The 21,036-nt window shown below is 48.7% G+C and overlaps 1 long non-coding RNA gene across 1 annotated transcript; it reads left to right on the forward strand.

Moving 5' to 3' along the window:
* Window positions 1-2,139, forward strand: LOC129632483 (uncharacterized). The gene is made up of 3 exons (XR_008704549.1): window positions 1-177; window positions 258-849; window positions 1,909-2,139. It is a non-coding gene; the product is annotated as an uncharacterized LOC129632483 (long non-coding RNA).
* Window positions 2,140-21,036: the final 18,897 nt, after the last annotated feature.

A 21,036-nucleotide genomic window follows, 5' to 3' on the forward strand; every position in this document is an offset into this window, starting at 1 on the left:
CAGCATACATTGAATATAGGTGTTATCAGAAATGAAGCTGTTATCAGAAATTCAAATGTCTTGAATTAGGACACTTTGCTCTCCTTTCTTTTAGGCAATTCATGCAATTCCCGTGCTACCAATACCCCACACCTAGAACAAGGGTACAGTTTTTCATCAGGAAGACAGCGTATACGGGTACAGAGCCCAGCTCCATGATTTTCTAGCGAGGTGACAGGTTTCATAACCCTTCTCGAGTCTACTTCCTCTCGTTTCAGACGGAGATGTCCGTTCCCCATCGTGTAAGATCCTTGGGATGATTAGAACTGTTATTTATGAAGTTTTGCACCAAGGCTTGATAATAAGTAATCTTTATCATGAATATTGGCGGTACCGATGTTTACAAACAAAAACAGGAATCACTTCTTCAAATGGCTGCACTTCCATCGGATATTTTCAAGTCCCTCCAGTTGTCAGGCTCGGGTAAACAGATGACCGTCTCAGTCACCCAGCCCTGGCGGAACTTCACAACCTTGCCTTGTTTGACACTGCCCCCAACCCCCACCGCCCCTGGAAGGATGTTTTGAAAAGAAACATTTTCCCTCCATCAGGGTTCCTCTTTCTCCCTCGCCCTGTTGTCTTGCTGGATGTGGGGGCGGCCGAATGGGGGCTCGGGGGCCTGAGAAAAGGGGTGAAAAAAAACCCAACTGTGAAAACCCAAGAGAAACCGAAAGACGTGAACACTGGAAAAAAAGAAAACAGAAAAAGAGCTTCTTCAGGACCCAGGCGGTTAAGGAACTGGCCTCAACAGGAAGTGGGCAGGAGGCTGTTTGCAGTGCGCTCATGGGAACTGAGTTGGAAAGTGCTGTGGTGAGTGTGTGTGGAAAAAAAGGGCTCGAATCGAGCTATAAATATCTGTTTCTTTGAAGTTTTATGACCAACAATTAATGTTACTGGAAGGCACATAAAGAGTATTTTCTTGACTTAGTGGGTCTGAGTGGGGCGGGCTCAGGTTAACACACTCTCCCCCTGGACACTGTCCCTGCCTATTCCGTGTGTGCGTGTGTGTGTGTGTGTGATCTAGCACGTGTCTCAGCACCCTCGGCATACATTTATATGGTTTATACATTCATTCGTTTGTATTTTCATTTGTTTGCCCAGTTAACCAGTGTCTTTTGACGGGTAAAACCCTGCTGGTACAGCCATGAATAGATGAAACCCCTGTCCACAGGAAACTTCCATTCTAGTTAGGGAAAGAGATGTTAAACAAGACAGGACATGGCAGGGATAGAAAAGTGCTGGGAAGGTAATCTATACCTGTTACGAGGGCAGAGGAGGGGGAGACAGGAGGCTGAGAGCCTAGAGAAGTGTCTCTGATGAGTGGCCTGCACACTGAAGCCTGCGTACATAGGTGAACACAGAGAGAAGCATGTACCAAGGTCCTGAGGCAGGCGTGTGTTCAGCGGGGCTTAGGAGAGCCAACGAGGCCGGCGGGAAAGACCCAGGAGTCCTACCCAGAGAAGGCAGTGGCTCTCAAGGGGTGGGCTGTGCCTTGTTAGGAGGTCTTTGGAAGATGTGTGAGGCAAGGAGTCTGTCCGGAGTTTTGTTTGGTCCTGCCAAAGAACTGCCACCAATTCTGTAACAATATCTTTCCCCCAAACTCTCCTATTAAACCAAAGCAGTGCAAAAAGACAAAAGCAAAAATTGGTCAATTGTAGACAGGGATTTTTTTTTTTTTTTTTTAAAGAATGCTATGGCTTTTTTTTTGTTTTTTTTCCTCCCTTCATTGCTTGCCTCTTGCTGTATACTGACTTCAGTGTTAGAACTTTCTGTTATTTCCTTGGCTTTAAAGCCCTTCCATTGCTTTTGTGAGTGTAAGTGGACGTGAAGCCTGGCAGGCGGTAACAGCATATACCTTCTCCCCTATAGAGTGCCCATGGTACCCAGTCTTCCTTTCATGGGAATTTATGATCATCTCGGTTCAGGACCTGGCTTGAGGTTCACCCACGCACTCACCTAGGAGAAAGCTTTGACTAAACAGAGAAGACTCCAAAGCCATCTGGAGAACGCCATGCTTTTCAAGAAAGCAGTTTTGAAGTACCCTGGAATGTTCTAGAAGTTTCTACTCAAGGATAGTTTCGCCTGTCCCAAAGCTCACCTAAGAACTTTGGTAAATAAAAGTTGGTTTTCTGAAGAGGGTTTCTGCACAGTTTTGTTTTGTTTTGTTTTGTTTTTTTAAGGAAATGCAAAGTTCAAATCAGTTTCCCTTCCAGGTAGCCTGAATTAGGGATGTTTGCTGTGTGCCAGGAGAGAGTCTTCCTCCTTTGTTTTCTTGGGTGCAAGGAGCTGTTTATGACAAATGGGGTTCATTACGTGAATGTTTCGCCCGTTATTAAGGCTTTCACAATATTGAAATCCAAGGATATCACAGAGAGGAGAGCCTTTAGGGGCCAGGAATCCACTGCGCCAGCTTGCCTGGAAACCGAGCAGGAGCGTGGCCCCCACCTAGCCCGTTCTTTGTTCAGCATGACTGCAGCTAGAGGCCATGTCACTTTGTTGTCCCCAGCTGATAGGTTCGGCGTGTGATCGAGATGTGACCCTGTGTTCATCAAAATCTCACCAGCTAGGGACTTCCCCAGCGAGCCAGCAGTTAAGACTTTGCCGTTCCGATGCAGAGGGTGCGGGTTGAATCCCTGGTGGAGGAACTAAGATCCCGCATGCTAAGCTGTGAGGTCAAAAAAAAAAAATCTCCCCAGCACACCGACCCTGCCCATCACCCAGGCACTGTGCTCTCTTTCCTTGGAACTGGGCCTGTGAGTTTTAATAGAAGCGGCTGGCCGCTCTCTGTAAATGACCTTAAGCCTGATCTCTTTCCATCTAGTGAGGTCCTTCGTCCAGTAAAAGAAATGGTGGGGAGGGAATGAGTTGTGATGGAAACAGATTTATGTACGTTTCAGTAACATGACTTCTCTAGGACTGGACACAAAGAACACAGGTTTTGGAGAGCTCTCTGGAACTGATGTCAATGTTGTTTAAAAAATGTTCCTCAGTGACTCCCTGGTGCTGTAGAAATGAGTCTGGGTTTTCAGTACAGCGTAGCTCCCATCCTCACTGACAGACACGTGACTTGTGGCCCTAAAACACAGAGTACAATGCTGCCTTCTTACTTTATACGGTAAAGAAAGATGCCAGGAAATTGGTTAAATCAGTGTGAGATAGCCCTTCAATAGACTCTTGTACATCAAGGCAAAGAATGCTACTTCTAAAGAAAAATAAAAAAATCAGAGCAAGAATGATATGTTTACATCTCTGATAAAAACAAAATGTCATGGCTTGGTCTGAAAGAGTGGGAGGAGAGACAGCGATTGGAGTGGAAAAAAAAAAAACACTCAATACCAACTTATTTACAACAGTTATGTTTGAGGCATGAGCCTCTCTGGATTTGTTTTTCTTTGTATTTTCCCCTCTTAAAAGACGAGTACTTTTAATTATGAGGTCAAAAAGAAATAGACAGTGGCTCATTTGGACCCATATTTGTCCCTGTTGAGTTTAGGTGGAGCTTTTGTTTGCACAAAAATTATGCCTGCAGTTTGTACGATGACTTTTTTTTTCCCCCCCTTTTTTTTTAAATGACAAGGAACCATTTTCCAATCCCAGCAGCGACACCGGGCCAAGGACTGACCCCTCAGTTCCTTTGAGCAGGCCTTCAGCACCAGGTACCACAGAGGCCCAGCGACACCCACAGCAAACACGGTGACAGGCGCATCACCACAGGCTTCCTGCCAGAGGCGCGGCAGAGGCTGTAGCCTATTTGGCAACTTGAATGAACTTCAGAAGGATAATCAGCGACTCATTAGGCCCGTTCCTCTTCCTCAGACCATTGATCTTTTCTCTCCTGCCTCCCCTCCCCCGTGCCCTCTGACAGAGGGTGACAGGCTTGAAGGAGAAAGGGCGAAGGAAAACCAGTGACTCAGCCAGAGCAGGCCTCACCACCACTTCCTGGACACCCGACTTCTCTCTTCTTCCTTGAGATGGGGAGGAAGCCTGGAGCATTCTAGCAAATGGGAGAGCTTCAACAGATGCTGTGGGATGGGTGGGTGTGTGGATGGAGGGATGGATGGGTGGATGGGTGGATGGAGGAATGAATGGTTGGATGGATGGAGGGATGAATGGGTGGATGGAGGGATGGACAGAGGGATGAATGGGTAGATGGAGGGATGGATGGATGGAGGGAAGGATGGAGGGATGAATGGATGGAGGGAAGGATGGATGGATGGGTGGATGGAGGGATGGATGTAGGGATGGGTGGATGGAGGGATGGTTGGGTGGATGGAAGGATGGTTGGGTAGTTGGAGGGATGAATGTGTGGATAGAAGGATGGTTAGATGGGTGGAGGGATGAATGGGTGGATGGAGGGATGAATGGGTGTATGGAGGGATGGTTGGATGGGTGGAGGGATGAATGGGTGGATGGAGGGATGGGTGGATGGAGGGATGGTTGGATGGGTGGAGGGATGAATGGGTGGATGGAGGGATGTTCAGAGGGATGAATGGGTGGATGGAGGGGTGGATGGGTGGATGGAGGGATAGATGGATGGATGGAGGAATGAATGACTGGATGAAGAATGACTGGGTGGATGGATGGGTGGATAGAGGAATGCCTGGTTGGGTGGATGAATGCATGAATAAATGACGACCACCCAAGAGTCACTCAGAAGTAGTGTCATAATTCCAGATGAGTGGTAAATTGTCCCCCTGTATCTCATCCCACCTCCGCACTTCTCAGTCCTGTCACTAACAAAACAAAACATGTTTCTTTACTTACAAACAAGCTTGCTGGGGGACTGCTTTCAAAGCTAGCCATGCCTTGAAATTTGTTTATCATTTCGCCAGCACTCTGATCTGCATTTCCTGGATTCTGAAGAGCAAACAACAAGCAAGCAACATTCAAGTATTCCTTTAAAAATTTTATCTAAGATCCTTCAAAGAAAAGAATGTCTTCTGAAAGTTTGGGTCTAACATTTGTACAGAGGCAAATGTATCTGGAAGAGAGGCAGTGCCTGAGCCCTGCCAGGGGGACGGGGCAGCGATGCGGGGAGGAGGCGAGGCTGCTGTGGACTGTCCAAAGACACACCTCGAATAGGGAATAATAAACTCTCGTTTAAAGAAACCTTAAAGAAGCAGCTAGGGAGGCAGATAATCAGAGGAAAATAATAGTGTTTCTTTCATTAAAAGGAGCCCAATATATATTGATCCAACAGGTTTAGCCTGCGTGCACCCCGGAGTGCCATCAGCCAGACCAGATCAGTGCCTTGTGTATCTTTTTTCCTGCTGCTGCAGAAGGGATTTGCCAGATCACCCAGTCAGCTTCTGCATTCTCTGAGCATTGAGGATGGCCAATGTGGTTCTGGCTTATTTCTAAGTCCCTTAGAGGCAATTTCTGGTCCCCAAATTGAGGCAAAATAATCCTCCCAATTCCTTGGGCATTCTCTGTCCTCCCCCCCAATTCTTTTTTTTTTTTTTTAAGTCTGTATTAATTTTTTCACAATATTGCTTCTGTTCTGTGCTTTGGATTTTTGGGTCATGGGGCATGTGGGAATCCTGCCTCCCTGACCAGGAATCAAACCTGCAAACCCTACATTGGAAGCTGATGTCTTAACCACTGGACCACCAGGGAAGCCCCCCATCCCACCTCCCCCACCCCCAATTATTTTTATGATAAAAAGGTCTCCTCCTAGAGGTTTTCATGGTGCCCTGGCACCGACTTGAAGGTGATTCTTGCTTAAGAAACGCTTTTGCCCTTGTCTGCCTCTCATCTCCCTCTCCCCCAGTGGGACTGTCTCCTCTCCCTCTGGCCTGGCAGTTTTATTTCGTGGAAGAGGAGAGAAGAGATGGAAAAATGGACCCCTATTTTATCGCTGTTTCTTCAAGGAGCTCAAACTGCTTTCAGGCATGTCGTTATTACCTCATTCATCCTCATAATGTTCCCTCAGCAGTATTATTCTTATTTTCAGGATGGAGAAATTGAGGCACAGACAAAATAAATGGCGTGTAGAAGGTCGGAGAGCCAGGATGCCGCAGAGGTGGGGGTGGCTGCGAGTGTCTGGCATCCATCCTGGGCCATCGGTCAGACTGTCCTCTTCAAGTAAGGAGAGGGAGAGAGAGGGGGAGAGTTCAGATGGCAAAGGTGATCAGGCAAACGGAGCCAGATTTGGTTATCAGTCATCTGGCAGAGATCAGTCTTTTTGGCACCCTTCAAAGAAGTTGGAACCCTTACTGTCGCGTGTGTTCTGTGTGTGGGGGACCTTGCTGGTGTCGGGGATGCAGCGGTTAATAAGACACCCCGAGACTTTTCTCCGTGGAGTTAATATGTGGGAGAGGCAGAGGACACATCTCAGTGCCAGAAGTGGGGGCCTGAGAAAGCCCTGCCCCGCCGCCGCCCCTGCCGCGCTGTCCACACCAGCCTCGCCTCCTCCCCACATCACTGCCTCGTCCCCCTAGCGGGGCTTCGGGCACTGCCTCTCTTCCAGCCTCAGGTCCTCCCTCAGCACAGAAGCAGAGTCGCCTTTGAGAGCACACGCTCAATGACGGCTTTCCTTCCCCTGATCTGAAGATCTCCCTGAAGGCTTCAGGTGTCGCTCAGAGTGAAAGCCTCTGCGTCCTTCTCGCTTTCCTGTCTCCCAAGTGCTCTGTTCCCCGCTCTTGGGCTCTGCCTTCCCTTGTGTTCTATTGCACTGGCCCCTGCACCAGCCGAGTCCACCAGTCACACGTGGCCTCGAGGCCACTCCTGTTCTCGCTGCCCCTGCCCAAGTGCCCTTCGACCACCACAGGCCTCCTTGCCCTTTCCCTTCCCTCTCGTGCTCTCAGAGGACTTGACATCTTGACATCATCCTTAAAACAGGTCTGCCTTCACCACCCGCATCACCTCCTCATCCTTCTCACTTGCCTTTGTTCTCCATATACCGTCACCATCAAACACAGCATCCCATTTACCCTCTCGTTTTGCTTTCTATTCCCTTCCACGAGAATGCAGACCCCTCAGTGGCATGTAGAAAGGCAGAGAGCCAGGCAGTAGAAGAGGCATGTTTCCTCTGCTTTCCTCAGGGCTGCCTGCCCATTGCCAGCAACCTAGGAGCTGCTCAGCAAACATGTGATATCTTTACGGTGGAAGGTGATGCTCGCAGAATCATGAGAAGGAGCCTGAAGCTCCTTGTGTTCACAAGATCCTCTCTGTAGTCTGGGGAGGAGAGAGGATGGTGGTCGGGTGGGGGCATCTCTGGGGGTTCTTTGGGGTTTCAGGCTTGTTGGCAGGGGGTGTCCAGGGAGAAGCCTGGGTGCAGGCTGCTGCATTTGCTGGTTTTCACAATTTCTGTGGCTGAAGTATATAGAAGGATGTCTTCATTGAAAGGGCCAGATTGGATTTTTTTTTTTTTTTTTTTTTTTTGCCTTGAACAGTTCATTGAAACCTGGTGGTGGGAGGCCCCGGAGAGAGCCTCGCTATCGACAGGGATGTATATTGGGTGGAGGATGCCCTGGACGGTGGACTCACAGGGAAGTCAGAGCTATCTTTCACACAGAGCCAGCTTTCGCCATAATTGCATAATGGTGTCTCTGATTCCCAGGCCCTCATCCCCAGCTGTTTCCTCAGGCATGTATTCAAGATCCGAGATGCCACTCACCATCTCGCAGGATGCATATTTGTATCTGGATCCAAAAAAAAAAAAATTTGGCCCACATGGCCGCAGCCCATGGCAGAAGATTCTAGCAATTAGCAGGAACTGAAAGTGCTAATTTATTGCAACCAACACTGTGGTCTAATAGTCACACATTACAAAAGCAAAATCCATTTTTTTTCCCCCACTGTGGCACCATGGTGCTGTCATCTGCTCTGCGTGCTTTCTCGTGTCTTTTGTTCACATTAGGGAAAAAAAAAATAACCCTCTTCTGCTAGAAACCAGAGAGGGCCCATCGGGTTCCAAGAAGGATGATATTCGAAAATGTACTCTGAAGAGGTTTGATTTGTGCTTGGGGTGAGGATGGTGCAACTGGATTCTGTTGCCAAATGCTCTTTGAAAAGTGCAGGGTGTTTTCGTCCCTTTATTTAGGAAAGGTGATCATATTTCTCTTTTTAAGTGTCCTAATGTGAGCCATTGGTCCCAGGTACAAGAAGGGGGTGGGTGGAGAGGCGCTTGGAAGGGAAATTGAGGAAGATCAAATCTTTTGCCCAGCGATCACATCTATTGCCCAGTTCACAGCTATTGATTTTGACCATTGGATCTGGCCTCCAATCTGAACCTCGAGTGAATTTCCAAACCACCAGGCAATATAAATTACAGGCAGAACGATAAGTTGGGTCCTGCCAGGTGACTAAGGCTGCGTGGCAGTGCTTCAAGTCCTTAAAACCATCTCCCAATGGCCCCAAAGCATTAATACGCTTGGAACACTGTCTGCCCAGTGTCTAGAGCGGGGCTGCGGAATTTGATTCCTAGGTACATCGAGTTTGGGACCTGGAAGAAACTCGAGACATTCTCTGGTCCAGCAAATTCCAGCTTGTCTGTTCGTCAGAATCACCTGAGAGCTTAAAATACAACAGACTCCTGAGCCTCATCCTCCATAGAGACGCCGTCATTTGATGTAGGATCAGACCCAGGAAGGGGCTTCCCAGGGGGCACAAGTGGTAAAGAACCCGCCTGCCAGTGCAGAACACGTAGGAGATGTGGGTTCGATCCCTGGGTCGGGAAGATCCCCTGGAGGAGGGTGCTGCCACCCACCGCAGTATTCTTGCCTGGAGAGAACCCCAGGGACAGAAGAGCCTGGCAGGCTACAGTCCACAGGGTTGCAAAGAGTCAGACATGACGGAAAAATTTTGCATGCACGCACAAAGCCGGGGAGCTGCAGACAGAGGCAGAATTACATTCGGGGACACTTGTGACTTCACAAAGGGGGAACCTGAGTCTCGATGTGTGAGACACAGGGTAGGGGTTTGAAAACAACTCCCAGACTCCCAGTGTGTGACGTTTGCACCTGCACCAGGTCCTGCTGCTGCTGCTTTTTTTTGTCCCGGCTGTGCCGGGCCTTCTATTTGTGACATGTGGGATCTAGTTCCTGGACCAGGGATGGAACCTGGGCCCCTTGCACTGGAACTACAGAGTCTTAGCCCCTGGACCACCAGGGAAGACCCAGTTTCTGCTTCTTAACCGGGGGGAACCTGATTCACTAACCCCTAGAGTGGTCAGATCCTCTAATTTTTATTTTTTTCCTTTTTATTCTAAGAAAAACTAAGATTTTTTGTATGTTTGTGAAATCTTAAGGAGTTTCCAATGTTGGCAGTTAATTCAGTTTATTTTTATTTTTTAACATCTCTCACCCAATACGTAGAGGTGAGCCCAAAAGAATAAGAACCCTCTGCAACCCATAGACCACCAATTTGAGACTTTTGATGAAAAGCTATCTTGCTGATGTATGGATGACAAGGGTTCAACTCTGTGGGGTATGAATTAGTCAGGGTCCAGCCAGAAAAATTTTGAACTGTGGTGCTGGAGAAGACTCTTAAGAGTCCCTTGGACAGCAAAGAGATCTGACCAGTCCATCCTAAAGGAAATCAACCCTGAATATTCATTGGAAGGATTGATGCTGAAGCTGAAGCTGCAATACTTTGGCCACCTGATGCGAAGAACTGACTCATTGGAAAAGACCCTGATGCTGGGAAAGATTGAAGGTGGGAGGAGATGGGGATGACAGAGGATGAGATTGTTGGATGGCATCACCAACTCGATGGACATGAGTTTGGGTAAACTCCAGGAGACGGTGAAAGACAGGAAAGCCTGGCGTGCTGCAGTCCATGGGTTGCAAAGAGTCAGATACAACAACAGCAAAACAATACCTTCCCAGCAACACCTTGATTGATATTCAAATAACCGGATGCTGCAGTATAGCCAAGGTGGCCCACAGACTGACCGTCTCAGGCTAGACGTAAAGAAAAAAAAAGAAGAAGGAACCCAAGGATAAACAAGATCAAGACTTCTATGTCATCCTTTGACAAAAGCCTTAATCTTTCTAGTTGTGTGGTTTATTATTTTTTTTTCCCCTTAAAAAAAGGAGATGTTTGAAAGAGCCTGAGAAACGAGGGCAGGCATTAGTGATCCGGTTTAGAAGAGTAGCCCTGGGTTTGTGCCAACACGGGATGGGTTTGTATCTTTAAGTGGCCTTTATTACCATAGCAATAAACAGCAAACGGGCCCAAATCTTCCAGGCTTGTGTTGGCTTTGACCAATGAAGTAGAACAAGGCCTCTGAATACCCCATTAGTTCCAGGCTGCGCTTTGATGGCGCAGCACAGGCAGCTCTTTTTCTCCACAAGTCACCAGGCTCGCCCGTGTCTCTTAACAAATGTTGTTGACAGGCCAAGTTGCAATTTTTCTGCATGTCCTGACAGTTTAATTCACTACGTCTTGGCTAAGCACGCAGCCTAAGGGGGTGCTTCAGCACCTTGGCATCACCGGGCTGCAATTAAAATAATTCAGAACCAGGGCTGGGCTTGCAGAAATAGTCCTTCTTGCCTTTGGAACACACGGTGCATTCTCCAGCCCCCCCTGTGGAGTGGAGTCAAGCTCTCCCCGTTTAGAGTGGAGGGCAGTGGAATTTATTAACAAGACTCTGACTCTATTTGCGTGTGACACCCAATGGGGTTTTTTTCCTCTGTGGAGGTTGAACATAATTTCTTGGGTAGACTTGGTACCTGGAGAAAGGTCATGGGGGGTGTGGGGGAGAGGGCACACGCAGATGGGAGTTTGGCAAAGACCATTTTTAGAAGCCATCCTTCCAAAAGATCACGTCCAAAATATCCTTTCTTCTGAATTCTGTATAGGAAAGATAAAGGGATAGGAATGCCCAGAAACGGGCCTCCTTTGAAATGGTCTTGTATGAGGAAGGATCCTTTGAGATATTCTAGACGCGTTAGGCACAGGCAGTCGTGTGTTGTACAGTGAACGTAATTCTGTTGACCCACCTGTCTGAACCCAGCAACTCCACCATTGATCCTAAAACAAGAGCGTTTCCAAGTTTCAGGGCGATTTGGTTCATCAGGTAAGGTACTTTCAAAAGATGGAAAAATCAATAAATTCCCCCAAGTTACTTTATGATGAGGGCCACGGACTGCAGCCCACCAGGCTCCTCTCTCCATGGGGTTTCCCAGGCCAGAATACTGGAGTGGGTTGCCATTTCCTTCTCCAGGGGATCTTCCCGGCCCAGGGATCGAACCCGCATCTCCTGCGTTGGCAGGCAGATTCTTTACCACTGCGCCACTCGAGAAGTGCAAGGAAACTGGTGCCAATACTAAAATTCAGTCTGAACATCTCCTCTAACTCTCTTCTGAAAAAATAATCGGCCAATGAAAAGAGAGCAACAACGCACACTCTGTGCTCGATTCTCGAAACTGAACGGCTTGTGGCTTTGGCCTCTCGTCTGCTAAATGCACACACTGGGTGGGTGGCCCCACGCCTAGAACTTCCTTCTGTTCCACAGCTTCTCCGACTCTACGGCATCCGTGAATCTAGCTGCTTGGTGCTAGATTCCCTGTTAGGGACCACAGGCGGCAGAAAGGATAGGAGACTACCTGGCTGCTTGCATACAAACTGGGTTAAACCTTCTTTAGCAAAGCTCTTCTCTGAAGGAACTCGTGCCCGGAAGCTTGATATGTGATGAACAAGCACAGGAGATGCTGCTCGCGCTCGACAATTGTCTCCTTAAAGAGTAAGCACACAGTGCCTGCCTGGGAAGGGCCTGGGCTTATTGTGGCCACTCAGGAAAGACTGCAGGCCTTCTGGGTGTAATTTTGAAGCTCTCAAAGCCATTCTCCGGGAATGACAGTCTTTTCTGATCTTTGAGAGACTGGCTGAGGGGCAGAATGCCCTCCCCCCGTAATCTGTTGTTATTCATATAGTCATGACTCTTTGTGACCCCGTGGACCGCAGCACGCCAGGCTTCCCTGTCCTTCACCACTTCCTGGAGTCTGCTCAAACTCATGCATCGAGTCGGTGATGCCATCCAACCATCTCATACTCTGTCGTCCCCTTCTCCTCCCACCTTCAATCTTTCCCAGCATCAGGGTCTTTTCCAGTGGGTCAGTTCTTCACATTAGGTGGCCAAAGTATTGCAGCTTCAGCATCAGTCCTTCCAATGAATATTCAGGGTTGATTTCCTTTAGGATGGACTGGTTGGATCTCCTTGCAGTCCAAGGGACTCTCAAGGGTCTTCTCCTGTGATTGAGCAGCAGCATTCAGTTCTGGCCAGGAACTGAATTGGCCTCCTCCTCTCCCTCCTCCCCCCTCCCTCCTTCCCCTCCCCCTCCCCACTCGTCTTCCTCAATTAGCTGACCATCAAGCCCTTGACATAGAGCAAGAAGGAGGACAGGCCTGGCCTCCCCTCTTGGTTTCGGCAGGTTCTCAGCATCACCCTTCTAAGAGTCTCCTGACAAAGGACAGTCGTCCCCCTAAGCTGTTAAAGCCCAGGCCTCTCTGTTGATGTCTGCCGTGCCCCTCGGACCATGTGAGTCCCTCCTCTGCCCCTCCCTGTGCATTAACGGAGACCTTGGCCTATCGACTGCAGATTCTCCAAGGCAGCTGGACTCTCTGTTTGAAAGGTTTTTCCGAAGAGGCTTCTATTAATTTATGTATTTAATTTCTGTACAGAGTGCCTGTTCTCCTCTCAGCACAGGTATTAAAGTACCTTTAGGGGAATCCAGCCGCCAAAATCCTCTGTAAGGGAAAATGCTTAGAGTGTCACAAAGTGAAAAGCATTAGTGGGAAATACTCAGAGAGCTCAGTGCAAGGACCACCGGGAGTCACCGCCTCCCTGGGTTCTGGGTCCTATTCCCGTTTCTCCGAGGCTCTCATCTCAGTAACTTTGGCTGGAACTCACCAGCTTCATTGCAGTCCAGAGAGAAAAGGATGATTGCCCAGTCCCAGTGGACTCTCTGCTTTCTGGTTTAATATGTAGTTCAGTTATGCTAATGGAGTTACTTTTTAAGACCTTAACAAATCCAATAACATTTAAAATCAGCTGGGCAGTCCAGCCACGTATTATTAGGTCTTCTTCAGTTGTGTGTTATTATTATTGTGGGTCCTAGATACGTTGTTTGAAGAATTAAATCCATCCTAGGCATGGGTTTCTGTGCGATCAGGGGTAGGGTGAGCTGCCCGTGGACCACCCCTGTCCCAGCGCTGGCATTTTAAGGACGCCAGACTCCTCTCTACACGTCTGCCTGGAAGCGTGCTTTGTGGGACATAGTAGGTGGCCTGTCTTGTAGGCACAGGGTCCTTACTGAGAGTGACATGTGAAATTCCAAGAGAGGAGTCCGTGAACTAGGTGGTTTAGGCTACCTCGACATGGACCTTTCCTGAAAAAAAGCTAGGAGTAGCCTTTTGGAGGCACCTATTTTTGCTGGAAAAGTTTATTAAGGGCTTGTCCAGGACATCAGCAGTTTTGCTATTTCACTCCTGGAAGGCTCCAAAACTGGAGTTAGTAGACGCCCTGAGCCAGTCAGTGGGTGCTACTCCAGGGCATTTTTTTTTTTTCCAGACCCTGAAATGCCATGAAATTTCTTTAAAAATGGGGTGACATAGAGTTGCCCGCATCTCATTTTGTTATGTCCAGACATTAATAATTTTTGTGAAACCTCAATTACCATGATTCTAACCACCATTCCATCAGACAAATGATTTTCTCCAGCATCCCTTAGGATGCTAGTCTTAATTAGATCCTTTTATGAGGAAGCCCGTCTCTGCAGAGCGTCAGCAGGGCTGGGCGGTGCCTCGTCCACACTGAGACACAGTCACTTCCCTTCTGGGGGCAGAGCTGGCCCCGGAGCCCTTCACTCAGTGTCAGCAGGATCCGCTGGCTCCTGGCGGAAGTGCCAGCACCCGCTCTGGAGATGAGGGGCAGGGAGCGATGAGCGGGTGTAGGTAGCTCACCGAGGGGTCTGTATGCAGGCTGCCTCTGCTGCGCTCTGGAATGTTCTGTGATCAGGGCTCCCTTGGAATTAACCTGCATGCAGAGCAAAGTCGCTGCTGCAGCGGGGGAGGAGGGGGACCCTGGGCTGCTTCCTATTGGTCCTCTCACCCTGTCGTTGTTGTTCACTCGCTAAGTCAAGTCCAGCTTTTTGTGACCCCATGGATTGCAGCACGCCAGGCTGGCTTCCCTGTCCTTCACCATCTCCCAGAGCTTGCTCAAACTCAGGGCCACTGAGTCAGTGATGCCACCCAATCATCTCATCGTATGTCACTCCCTTCTCTTCCTGCTGTCAATCTTTCCCAGGGTCTTTTGCAACAAGTCGGCTCTTCACATGAGGTGGCCAAAGTATTGCAGTATCCCACTCCTCATCCAATAGATGCGTCTGGAGCATCTCTCATGCTGCAGGTGGGATCTGACTTGTTTTGGAAATGGAGGCGTGAGCAACCAGAGTCTGTTCTGGTCCCTTGAGCCCAGGACTGGGACAGGAGATGAGTATTAAGCCAATAATCATGTGTTCAGCTTCAGCATCAGTCCTTCCAATGAATACTCAGGGTTGATTTCCTTTAGGATTGATGGGTTTGATCTCCTTGCAGTCCACGGGACTCTGAAGAGTCTTCTCTAGCACCACAATTTGAAAGCATCAATTCTTCACCCTGGGGGGACCAGAAACTTAACAGCAAATGTCTGCCAACCACACCCAGGAATTGTCCATTTATCTGATGTCACACCTCCTGCTACTTCTGTTCTAAAACAACCTCATCCATCTTTCCTTAGCAGTCACACCAGCTTTGGGGAAATGTAGCTGCGGACCCTTGATACTTAACCACGGTTGGTTAGGTGGTGTCTGTATCCCACCCCTCATCCAACAGATGCGTCTGGAGCATCTCTCATGCTGCAGGTGGGATCTGAGTTGTTCTGGAAATGGAGGCGTGAGCAACCAGAGTCTGTTTTGGTCCCTTGAGCCCAGGACTGGGACAGGAGACGAGTATTAAGCCAATAATCATGTGTTTTTGTCTTAATTTTTTATCACAATACAGTGGCTTTCCAATGTTGTATTAGCTTCTACTGCACAGCAAAATGAATCAGCCATATATATCCCTTCCCTTTTGGATTTCCCTCCCATTTAGATCACCACAGAGCATTAAGTAGAGCTCCCAGGGCTCAGTTGTCTGTTTTATACATAGTATCAATAGTGTATTTGTGCCCAGCCTAATCTCCCAGCTTCTCCCACCCACCCTTCCCTCTTGGTATCCATACATTTGTTCTGTCTGCCTGTGTCTCTATTTATGCTTTGCAAATAATATCATCTTGTACTGTTTTTGTAGATTATACATGTATTTGTGTTTGTCTTTGATTTACTTTACTTGGTATGACACTTTCTAGGTCTATCTGCATCTCTACAAATGACCCAGTTTTATTCCTTTTTCAGTTCATTTCAGTCACTCAGTTGTGTCCGACTCTCTGCGACCTCATGGACCGCAATACGCCAAGCCTCCCTGTCCATCACCAACTCCCAGAGTTCACTCAAACTCATGTCCATCGAGTCGGTGATGCCATCCAACCATCTCATCCTCTGTCATCCCCTTCTCCTCCTACCCCCAATCTTTCCCAGCATCAGGGTCTTTTCAGATGAGTCCGCTCTTCGCATCAGGTGGCCAAAGGATTGGAGTTTCAGCTTCAGCATCAGGCCTTCCTTTTCAGAACTGAGTAACACTGCATCATATGATGTGGCACATCTTTACCCGCCCTCGCTGATGGACAGCTAGGCTGCGTCCGTGTCCCAGCTCTTGTGAATAGCGCCGCTGTGAACATCGGCGTGCATGTGTCTTTTGAAGTGTGGTTTTCTCTGGGTATAGAGATCATACCCAGCAGTGGGATCGCTGGTCACATGTGGCTTACACTGATGTGTGCTTGCTGCCTCATATCACTGGGACGGGAGTGTTTACAACTGTTCTGTTTCTAGTTGAGAACAGTTTTAAAAACTGTAAATAAGAGCAGCTGGCCTTGTGATGGCTTCACTCTCTTCCTTTTGTCTCCAACGTGCTTCCCTATGTGAGTGCTGGGCTCCACGGATCCTGTCGATTCTGGGACTCCTTTGAGAAGTGGGTAGACAGTGTTGTACATGTTGCAGCAAAAGATGGAAGATTGGTCAGGAAACACAGCATTCAGCAGAGAAACTTCCTGCTCAGATCCGTCACCTGGGGCTATTGCATGGGGCAAGCAGCTTCATCTCACCAAGTGTCCACATTCTCATCTGTGAAATGGGGGCATAACTCTTCTCTTACAAGGTGGCTGTGAAAACTCATCAGATAATCAGTGTACATCCCTGGGCAATTCAAATGCTAAAAAAAATTAGTTACCTTTATTGTTTCTGAATAGTAAGAATCGGGATGGCTCCCTCCAATGTCTAGTGTGAGAGGTCAAGCTTTTCCACCTGTAAAGCCTCAGCCATATTGGAGGCCCAAGATAAATGTTTGATTTGGTGGTGGGGGGGCCTTGTGATGCAGCCATGTGTTCCTGTTTATTATCTAGATTTCACAAATATCACTTGAGTACTTAGCGCTCATCATGCAGTGTTCAAGGTGGAGCTGTCAGGGGATAACAAGACTCTCTTCCTCTTCCTGACCCCCTGGTCTAGCAGGGCACCTGGGGGTGGTGGGCAGGGGGAGCCACCCAGGCATGGAAGAGGTCTCCTGCGAGAAGCGGCAGGGAGGCCACCAGGAGGGCGGGTCCAGGCTCGGAGACATGTCCCGAGCCCAGGAGCCCAGGTGAAGGGCAGGAAAGCCAAGGGAGCAGAGTGACAGGCGGGCCGCCGAGGGCTACTCCCCAGTTGTGCAGCTCTGCCCCTCCCCCTGGCCAAGCCCCGGCACGAGGCAGCCCCCTGCACACCTGAGTCAAAAGCTGCGGGCCTCACTCACCCCACACCGCATGTTCTCGAATTCAGCTCTAGACACAGCTGTAAGCGGAGAAGGCAATGGCACCCCACTCCAGTACTCTTGCCTGGAAAAACCCCATGGACAGAGGAGCCTGGTGGGCTGCCGGCCTCACTCACCCCACACCACATGTTCTCGAATTCAGCTCTAGCCGCAGCTGTAAGACTGTGGCCAGTCCAAGGGGAGAGGTCGGTGTGAAAGCGAGGGACTGGGGGGCGAAGGGGTGTCTCCAGGAGGAGAGAGACTGTCCAGACTGCTCTTTGCACAGATCTACTTTGTACACTGTGCACCCTTTAGACGGATTTGCCAGGCTCTTCATCGGGAAAGCACGTGGTATAGGACTCACCATGGTTTTGTGTTAAATGCTTTGTTATCAGAGCAGCACCATCCTTTCTTTTTTTTAAAAAAACAAACAAACAAACAGATATTTATTTATTTGGCTGGGCCGGGTCGTAGCTGCTGCACATAGGCTCTTCAGTCTTTGCTGTGGCATGTGGGATCTTCTGTTGCAGCGTGTGCGATCCGGTTCCCCGACCAGGCATGGAACCCAGATGCCCTGCGTTGGGAGCGCAGAGTCTTAGGCAGTGGACCGCGAGAGAAGTCCCGAGGTTATCCTTTCTCATCTCTGCAGTCAGCCTGGCAAGGATGCGGCCGGATGCAGGCTGAGACCATCATGTGTGTATGTGTGCACGAACAGGCCACGTAGATTTTCCAAGTACTCCGTGACTCCTGACAGCGTAGGGCATGCAATGTAGAGTCAGGGGCACTGTAACCTCAGATCTGTGCCAGGACGCCTCATAAAGACGGGCTAAGCCGGAGTACACGCCTTTGACCCCCTTTCCACTTTTCTCCTAAGAATGAGCTCACACATGGGCTGGGCATCCACACAGACACCCCTCTCCTGGTCTCCCAGCGCCTCTCGAGCTACTGTAACTTTAAAAAGATTGAACAAAGACTACCTCCACCAGCTAAGCTGAAATAAGAATGTCTCTGGAGTTTAATGGATCAAGTAGCGGTGATAGGTTTTATGGCTCTTTTTCACTTTAGGGCATAGGGAAGAGAGAGCCGGGCAGGTTGGTTTTAAATTCAAGGATTTATGTTGTTAATCCTCCGGGCTAATTATAATTTATGGGATCTTGGCAAATTAATATGCGGTTGCTATTCAAAAGTGGAGAGCAATGTGAGGCAGGCATAAACAAGCCTTGTTCATTTTTAATTTATTTCCACCAATGGAGAATATTAAATAAAATGAACACTAGGGTATTTCGCTCCGAGTTTGGTGTTCATTATTTATCTCTAAATTATGAAATTCATACCACAACTCCTTGTTTTTTCACCAAATACACAGGAATAGGAAGCAGTAGCATCCGGAGAAGCAGGAGGCACTCAAAGTCATTTTCTCTAATGCCTCTAAGATGGACTCAACAATACATGCATGGAGATGGAGGAGTTCCTAGCAAGGATATTGGTGGGGTCCAAGATGTGGCCTTATGCACATCAGGATTGTTTAGAGACAGAGCTTGTGAGTGGTATGTGAGCTTAAAATCTCCAAAAGGTAGATGGCCACCCTCCCAAGCAATGGCTCCAGCCCAGTACATCTCTAGGGGCTTTGGGAAAATCAGATGGTGGCCATTTCCATATCATCAGCCATTCCCCATTTCAACAGTATCTCCTGTGGCCATTTTCTGAGTTCTCTTTCAAAGGATCCAGCTTTTCACCCATGAACAACTGGCAGAAAATGCTCAGACTGGCAACCGTGAGGCAGGCAGGTTCAGTGGACCCCAGTAACCGAGTGGCCCCACTCTTGGCAGGAACAGCCTTCTCGTTGTCAGTCCACCCCCTCTCTTCCCCCTCTTCTCTCCCCCTCCCTCACCTCCCTCCAGCTGGGAGAAGCCATCTCAGGCTGCCTGGAGCCTCTGGAAACCTTGAGCTCCGAGCCCAAGAGCTGGAGTTCTGCCCCCAGCTGTGCAGCTCAGATAACAGCTGGAGCAGAGAACAGGCTGTTCTCGCTGCTAGAATATCTGACCTAGTTCTGACTGGGGAAGAGACTTCACGGTTGGCTCCCCAAGCCCTGCCTGAGTAGGAAAGCAGCAGCCATCTCTCCCCACGCCCCCCCCACCTGCAACAAGCTTCATCCCAAGTCTGTCTCTCTCCATCACTTTCCTTTTCATTGCTGTGATTTTTTTTTTTTTTTTCTTTTTTGCTCATACTCCGTTTTCTCCTCGGCAGGGAAGGGAAGGACCACTCTGAACAATTCCAAAGAAGAAATGGGACATTTTGCTTTGGGAGGGAAGTGAGGCTGGAAAGGGAAGGCTTTCTGGAGCATGACAGTTCCCCGAATGCAAACCCTGCTCCGCCTCTCGTCGGCTGGGCATCCTGGGGCAGGTGCCCACCTCCTCTGACTCTTCTCAGCAGGGACACGAGCATGCTGTCATTTGTCTTTGGGGATTGTTACAAGAAATAGGCTATCGAGAAGCACCCGGCCCCTCGCCTCACTTCTTCTGCAGCATCAAGAAGTGGTGGTTCTGTTCCCTTCCATCCTCAGTCTTATACAGAATAGATTCTCAACTGATGTGGGTAAGATGGAATTGACCAGAAGAGACCCTCTGTACCTTTAGCCCTCATAGACTCCTTGGTCCTGAGAGGATGTCCTGAGACCCCATGGCAGGGAGTGAATGTGACAAATGGTGTAAATGTCCCCCGGGGCTGGAGGGCGCGGGTACCTGTTGGTTCACGCGTCTTTGTGACATGAACGCGCGTTCGTGATTTATAAGCAGTCTGGCATGGAGACATGAGTGACTGCATATTTTTCTGCAGGTTTTCTTCCTCTTGGTCACTGTTTCTCGGTTATGGTTTCTTTTCGTTTGTGGAAATAGCAGGACATCAGTGTAGTAACAGAATTCCTGGCTTTGTGGTAACTCCTTTTTCAGGGTCTTTAGCCTAATCATTTTGTAGCAAGCAGGCACTTTTCTACACTTTAATACACTTGTATATTATTTAGTAATGAAAAGTTAAACCTAACTGAAATCATGTACTTAGTACTCTATATTATTTTTAAGTTATCAATCAATAATCATCACAGTTTCACTTGTGAATGTACCCCTTTGAAGAAGTACAACAGGAGGGATAAATGCCAGAAAGAAAAAGAAAAGAGCTGCCATTAGAAGCATGTGGAAAGTCCTAGAAGAAAGTACATAATTCTGGGGACAAATCAGCTTGGCTCATGCTCTGGCAAGGACAGAAAAAGACCCAGGTGTCTCAGTGACCCAGGTTTAGGCTCATCATATTACAAAGCTTTGTCCAGAGAGTAACTGGTTTTGATTTATCAACCGCATCCTCCCATGAACCCAGATGTGTGTCCACTGGGTCTGACAGGAAACAGATTTACGTAGCAGCCTCTATCTTGAATTCAAATTCCTGCCCCACCCACCAACTCAAGCTTTGTAACTGAGTCAAGCTAATCAGGCATGTCTCCTTCTCCAGGATGAGTCATAGGACCCTGCTAGGAGACAGGACTGAGCGACTTCACTTTCAGTTTCATGCATTGGAGAAGGAGATGGCAACCCACTGCAGTGTTCTTGCCTGGAGAATCCCAGGGACGGGGAGCCTGGTGGGCTGCCGTCTCTGGGGTCGCACAGAGTTGGACGCGACTGACGTGACGCAGCAGCAGCAGGCGCCTCCCACAAGCGCATGTCCTCCTGGTGGATCCCCCAGTGAGCTGTCTCAGCACCGCTGATCCCAGGTGTAGCTGAACCCCGGGACTAGACACAGCACAGGGTCAGGCAAAGAATCTTACCTCTGCCCAGCTTGCTCCCAACATTAGAAGTTAGCTGCTTCCACCTTCATCTAGTTCTTCTTTCCTCTTAAATATTGATACATATGGAAGTCAGGATTTTTGGTTCAAGCCTCCTGGCCCCTCAGAAGGGTTCTCCACCTGACTTACGAGTCGGAGATCATGTTGCTAAGTGAGGCACTCAGATGTCAAGTCACTATTCTCTCATGCTGAGTTTTGTTGAGAAACATGACAGCTCTGAGGGGTTAGAGGGCTGATGCTGGAGTCAAATGTTGAAACCCTATCCTCAAATGGGATGGAATTTGGAGGTGGGGCCTTTGGGA

Source organism: Bubalus kerabau, chromosome 17 (genome assembly GCF_029407905.1).
Source record: "Bubalus kerabau isolate K-KA32 ecotype Philippines breed swamp buffalo chromosome 17, PCC_UOA_SB_1v2, whole genome shotgun sequence".
Taxonomy (NCBI): domain Eukaryota; kingdom Metazoa; phylum Chordata; class Mammalia; order Artiodactyla; family Bovidae; genus Bubalus; species Bubalus kerabau.